This window comes from Callospermophilus lateralis, chromosome 9, assembly GCF_048772815.1.
Source record: "Callospermophilus lateralis isolate mCalLat2 chromosome 9, mCalLat2.hap1, whole genome shotgun sequence".
Taxonomy (NCBI): domain Eukaryota; kingdom Metazoa; phylum Chordata; class Mammalia; order Rodentia; family Sciuridae; genus Callospermophilus; species Callospermophilus lateralis.
The window spans coordinates 73,870,705-73,878,076 of NC_135313.1; the positions used below are offsets into that span (position 1 = coordinate 73,870,705).

A 7,372-nucleotide genomic window follows, 5' to 3' on the forward strand; every position below is an offset into this window, starting at 1 on the left:
ACTAGTCAGAACCTGAAAACCAAGACCCAAGACTCTGGAAAAACTTCTCAGATAGATAGATAGATGGATGGATGTATTACTGGCTAAAAGCTAATGTGGGGAATTCAGAGTTAGTTTAAATAATGTAAAAACAGTGAAGCAGTTCATGAATTGATAAGGTTCTATAATTCATCATACAATGCCTGTAAGCACAGATTCCAGGAAAACCTAAATGGAAATTTGTGTAGGTATAATGTATAGTGACAACCACATGGTATGGTCCTGCCTGTGTAGAAGAAAAACTAACAAGAGGCAGAGGATGAGAGGTATTTATTTTCTCTTTCAGGGGACTAGATCATAGGAGGATGCTTATATCTTGTATGTGAAATGCTTGCAAAAATATTACATTGTTATTCTATACTATAAGTAGCTTATAACATCATGGAATTAGATTATTAAATTTTGTCTGTCAAAAAATAATCAAAGGTATAATAAGTGTGTTCATTTAAATGAATACCTATTCATGTTCTTAATTTGAATTAAGCTTTTGGTAGATATAAATATCTACAATCCCATAGCTGAGTTAAATTTACCTGTCCTGTTTTCCCCGTATTAACAGAATATTGGCATGCTCAGGTGTTAATACAAGTTTTCAGTACGCAGTTTGATCTTAGGTTATAAATCTTGGAAAATATTTGTAATTGGCCTGTGAGTGGTAAATAAAGCATATTTAGAGTTTTGGATTTTGAAATATTTTTAATCTTCCTTCAACATTAAGAAATAAGGAACAACATTTTAATAAGTTTTGAAGCAGAACAAACTATCACAGAAAGAAATTAACTAAATTTAACTAAGAAATTAACTACCACACTGAAATTCCCAACCAATTACACCTGTATTTCTTTCCTGAATTTCTCACATGTGTAACCTGAGCAAAATGGGTTTTTTTAGAAGTCCCATTGCTAAGTCAAATGATAACTCTATATTTATAATTTTTTTGAAGAATTGCCTGCCTGTTTTCTGAAGTGGCTATATCACTTTACATTTGTATCAGTAGTTTATAAGATTTCAATTTTCTCTACATATTAATAAGAATTTTTTTATTATTTGTACATTTTTAGATACATTTAATAGGCCTATATGAGGTGGTTCCTTGTGGTTTTGGTTTACATTGCCATGGTGACTAATGATGCTTAGCCTATTTCCACATGTTTATCAGTCATTTGTGTATATTTTGTAGGAAAGCTTGTTCATGATGTCTACAGTGTTGATTTTTGTTGATCCCAGATTTTCCAGGTTTTATTTTATTCATCCCAGTATTGCGGTCAAAAATAAAAAAAATTGTTGAAAGGTTTACCACTATATTTCCTTCTGGAGGATTTATAGTTTTGGTTTTCATATGTTTTTTGTAAAATTCAGTCTCCATAGAGACTTGCAAAAATTGCCAATGTCCAGTATATTTCAAGTCGTCATTGTGGGGTATTGGAAAAATTATTGATTAGCAATAATTGTGCCTTTGATAAACCTCACCAGCTATGATACTGCCACTGTGCAAAACTGGTTCTCATAATTTTGTCTTTGATCCATTTTGAGTTTATTTTGTATGTATGATGTAAGGGTCCAGTGAATATCCAGTTTTCTTTTTTTTGCATGTGTCTATCCAGTTTCATAACACCATTTATTGAAAATACCATTCTTTTCCCATTGAATAGATCTGCTACTCTTGTCTAAAATCAATTAATCAATGGGGGTAGTGGCACACACCTGTTATCCCAGTGGCTCAGGAGGCTGAGACAGCAGGATAGCAAGTTCAAAGCCAGTCTCATCAATGGTGAGGCACTAAGCAACTCAGTGAGATTCTGTCTCTAAATAAAATACAAAATAGGTCTGGGGATGTGGTTCAGTGAACTCAGTGCCCTGAGTTCAATCCCTGGTACCCCTTTCCCCAAAATCAATTAATTATAGATGTGTATATATAATATATATTACATTCCATTGTTATATGTATTACACATATAATACATATTACATATATAACATTATTTGTATATTATGTATGCACACTTATCCAATTAATACATATGGCGTATTATTTTTATTTCTTAACTGCCAATTATATTCCATTGATCAAAATATCTATTCTTATTTCAATATCAAACTGTTTTTAGTTTTATAGTAACTTTTGAACTTAGGAACTGTGAGTAATCCAACTTTGTTCTTTCCAATTTTTTTGACTATCCCATGTCTCTTGAATTGCCACATGAATTGAGAACCCACTTAGAAATTTCTACAAAGAAGGAAGGCAGGGATTCTAATAGGGATTGCATTACACTATAGACCAATGTGCGTAGAATTGCCATTTTAAGAATATTAGATCTTCTAGCCTTTGGGCATGAATATCTTTACATTTATCTAGAACACCTTTACTTTCTTTATCTCAATGTTACCTGAGCTGCTTAAATATACATATTCATGTATTTCATCAAGTTGTGAAATTTTCAACATGTTTAAAATAGTTCTTAGATCCTTTTTTCTCTCTTCTAAAGGAATATCACTACACATATATTAATTAGTATGATTTACGGCACCCCACATTTCTCTGAGTCTCTGTTCATTTTTCTTCTTTTTTCTCTATTCTTTTAACTGCATAATTTCTATCAATCTATGTTTTGAATGTTTTAATTTTTTTCCCTGTAACTTTGAGTCCACTATTGATCCACTTAAGTGAATCATTTAAGTTATCAGGCTTTTCACCTCCAGAATTTCCACTTGGTCCTTTCTATGATCACTATCCCTTTTTTCACATTCTCTATTTGATGAGACATCATCATACCTTCCTTCTATTACTCTATAAACATAATTTTCTTCACTTATTTGAACATATTTATAATGGGTATTTGGAAGTCATTGCCTGTGAAACCCAACATCTAAGCACCCTTACAAGCAATTTCTTTTGCCTGAATTTATTCTTGTATATTTTTTTGTTGTTGTTCTTTGTGTGTCTCATAAATATTTTTTCTTAAAAGCTAAAAATTTCAGACAATTATTATAATAAACCTTCCCTTCTTCTTGGGGGGCAAATTTCGGTAATTGACATAATTATTCCTTTAGTGACTGATGGATTATTTTAATGTAGTCTATTTCCACACCCCATCTCTCACATTTCAAGCTTCTGATGTTGTTCCTGAAACATCAATGCCTTGTGCATCCCACAGACAGCCTGGGATGAAAATTACTTTAGTGGGTTTCTCTTTGACAATATCTTTCTCTGACCTTTAATTGCAAGGTAGTTATTCTATTTTTTTAACAACACCTTATAACATCAACTTTCTACAGATTAATCCAAAATTTCCAGAAATTGTTCCTCAGTTAGACCCACTGGACCACAGATGGAAGCTAGTAGAAGGAAGCGTCCAACCTCTAAGACAATTTCAATCAAAATTTTGTCATTAAAGCAGAGAGACTCCAGATTAGGAAGGATGATTAGCTCCATCCTCTGCCCCTCTGAGGAAGATGTTATATTTTTCAAGTGGAGTTGGGAGCAGCTTCTTTTTAAAACAGAAATTGTAATACTAAGATTTATGAGATGGTTTAATTCTTTTTCACAATATGAACTTATTAGAATAATTAAGGAGTCAGAGTTGGGGGAGCAGTTCAGTGGCAGAGTACTTACCTAGCATCCTTGAGGTCCTGGAGTCAATCCACAACACAGGAAAAAAAAAATTAAGAGTCGGTTCAATTGCTGAGAAATATTATAGGAAAGGTTGTATTTGCTGAACTTGCAAGTAAGGACTGAAAGTTCATTTAAATGCAGAAAACAAAGTAGTTAACAAAACCAAAAGGTACAGGTTATTTAGAAGTTACAGGAGTAATTAAACATATAAAACCAAAAAATCTAATAATAATAAAAGCTAGGTAGTGAATTATAATCAGTTATTGCATAGAGAATTACTGGTGATTTTTAAACATCTGGGATGATGTCTCTAGACAGGTGATGGTCAAGGAAATCTAGATGGTACAATGGGGCCAAACAAATTAATATCAAACAATGGAGAAATTTAAGCAGCAGATATGGCTACTAAAAATGAAGTCAGGAATGAGCTTGGATATTAGAAGAATATAAAAAGGGTCACAATAGTTGGTCCATCTGAGTTAGGAGGAAAATGATAAAATTTTAAGATCTTTTTGCCATTATATTTCCCAGTCACATCAATGTCACATAATTCATGTACGAGAAGATTCTGTGACAGGTCTTGGGATTTGTTTGTACTTCTGTATGTCCTGATAAAAGGCAAAGCCGTGATTTTGAAGGAATAATGGTGGGATGGGAAATCATGGGTTTTGGTACCAAAACACATGAGCCTTAGTTTGTGTTGTTCTAGTACCAATTTATCCTTACTATGTGGAAATTATATATATATATATATATATATATATGAGAGAAAAGAGAGGAAAGACACAGATACAGAATGAGAGGAGTCTTCGTAGCCTGTGGTATATTACTATCATTTATTAAAATAGCAAGAAAGAAGTATGTTTGTTCCCAAAGTGGTCTCCTATAAAATCTATGACAAATTTCTTGTGTGACTTTACTTCTATTTCTGCCTCCGGGAATCCCAAAACACCCTATCAATACTATCATTACTCATTTTACAAGTGGAAAGAGTGAGACACCAACATAGCTATTGCAACACTGGTTATACAATGCAATGGTCATATATCAAAAGCCTTTTCTCTTGGGCCCAGGTGAAAGGTGGTGGAAGAGAAAATGAAGGGACTCTGGGAGAAGGAAGGACAGTCTTGATCATGAATCAACATGTCTTTTTGTACATTTTACAATCCCCTGGTGGCAGAGGTAAAGTTCTCAATGCAGGGCCACAGAAGGTAGGTTGTAGTAGACATATAGATATGATAAGGAATTGGCTCTCACAAGTTGATAAGTCCCAAGTTCTGCAGAGTAATTCATACAGTCTAGGAACCAGGGGAACTGGTGGTTGTAGTTCTTGTTAAAAGGCCAACAGGATCTAGACCCAGGAAGTACAGATGCATTAGTTTTAGTCTGAAGGTAGGAATAAAATGTTCCCATTTGAAATCAGTGAGGCAGAATAAATTCTCTCTTGCTCAGTGAAGGATTAACCTTTCTGCCCTTCTCAGACCTTTAGCTGATTTTGGATGAAGTTCACCCACATCAGAGAGGACCTTTCAAATGTTTATCTAATCCATAAACTCCCTCACAGAAACACTATGAATAGTGTCTGACCAAGTATCTGATCATCCTGTGGCCCAGTCAAATTCACATATAATATTAAACATCATACCTTGTGACCTTGTTAGTCTCTATTCTCTAGATACTAGTTCATTTTCCTATATAATAATAATAACATCCCATAGAAATACTATGAAGAATAAATAACCACAAAAATATATAGAAGCACTTTGTAAATTGTCATAGTCATGTTACTTACTGTTATTATGTCTGGTTTTACCAGAAAAGTTTTTAAAAAATCAGCTATAGTAAATTCCAAGTTATACATGTAAAGGTATGTTTAACAATTACACTTCTGGCACATGCAGTGTTCCATTACATAGCATATATATTCTGTTGAAGACTTTTTAACTTTTAGCACTATTTGAGAAAAATTGTAAGTATCATAAGAAGAATTTAAAAATAGAACTTTTGAAATTCAAGCAAGGATTTTTAGAACATCTTTATTCAAGTTACTTTGATATATTAATTTAGAGACTTTTTCATTGTTTCTTTGTTTAAATCACTTGAAAGAGAGCACAAGTGTGCTTCAGGAAAGCAGCATCTGGCATTTTTTGGGGACAGGGATGGTTCAGAGAGCCAGGAGAATTAAGCTGTTGGAAGGGCAGGCCTCAGGTGCTGTTTACTATGTTAACAGTTAATAATTATGTTGAGGATTTTTGCTCACACTTCTGTTTTATTCTAATTATTTATAGGTCAGGTGTCCAGGTTTGCATACAATTCTCTGTCCCCTGGTCTCTGGAGATATCTGGAAACAGCAGCTGGAGAAAGTAACTTCAGGTCATGAACTGAATTAAGTCTTCACATTTTAGAATTTGGTAGGTTGGATTCTCCTTCCTGTATTGGCAATAAGCTTCTCTGATTGCTGATCATTCCCAGGCTATTCTACATAATGACAATCAATAGGTTGTTAGAAGCAAAAACCAATGGCAAAGAGGAGGTATTATATTCAATAAGTTTTCTGCTTGCACTGCTTGATACAATATATTTAAATTCAGTTGTAAGTGTTGCTTAAGGGAAAATATTCCAGAAAATGTTAAGAGTGTTTGAAAGACAGAGATTTGATTAAAATGCAGAATCATCCTCAGAGGATGTTTTCAAGTTCTCCAAAGAAGCAGAATGAATATGATATATTTCTGTCTATATCCATTCTTCATACTATGTACAATTCTTTATTGAAGTAAATAGTGTAAAAGAACTGACACACTATTATGCAAGCTGGTGTCCCAGGAAAGCAGGTGGTATAATTAAAGTCCTAGTTCAAAGACCTGAGAACTGGAATACTAGTTTTGTAAATCCCAGTATAAGCATTAGAGAAGACCAATGTCACAGGCAAAGAGACCAAATGTGTCTTCTTTTTTCCCCTTTGTTCTATTCATATTCTCAACACATTGGATGATGCCTGCCCACACTGGAGAGGCCATGAGTGTAACTCAGTCTATCAGTTCAAATGCTAATATCATATAGAAATGCTCTCACTCAGAAATTATGCATTTGCAAATAACCTGGCATCATATAATACAGTTATGTTGTCTAATACATAACCACCACAGAAAGTATACCATCAATTTTCTTCCCTAAAATAAAAAAAATACACTTTATTCTGGATATGCACAAATATTGGATATGTGGAGGTGTAAAGGTTGAAGAAAGCTTAAAAATGGCAAAATCCAGTGCAACAAATTAAAGAAAACAAACAAAGCAGTGGTGAATATTGAACAAAAGAGTTCCCCTGGCTAAAAATTTAATGTGAAAAAATATAGAATTCCATCTCAAAGAGTGTTGGCAAAGCTATACTTTCTATCAGATTGAGCCTGACCTTCTTTGGAACAGGAGTTTCTGTAAAAAAAAAAAAGTGTAGAGAATGGTAATATGGGAGAGTCATATTAGGTCCTATATATAGATTTTAGCAAGGTTTCTTAAAAATGTGAAATTTCAAAATTCAAAACTACAATAAATGTAATATTTTCAACCTATGAATATTATTAAAATCCATTTTTCTAGCCTGAAATATCTATCAACAAGTATGGTCTGAGTGAAAAGAAGATATTAGTCATAAAATCACTTCCCAGTTCTCCCCACTTAGTAAGTTCTTTAAATATAAAAGAAAATTGCTTATTTATAGAG

The 7,372-nt window shown here is 33.3% G+C and overlaps 1 non-coding gene across 1 annotated transcript; it reads right to left on the bottom strand.

The window, feature by feature from the left end:
- Positions 1 to 1,398: 1,398 nt before the first annotated feature.
- Positions 1,399 to 1,538, bottom strand: LOC143407654 (U4 spliceosomal RNA). The gene has a single exon (XR_013092397.1). It is a non-coding gene; the product is annotated as a U4 spliceosomal RNA (small nuclear RNA).
- Positions 1,539 to 7,372: the final 5,834 nt, after the last annotated feature.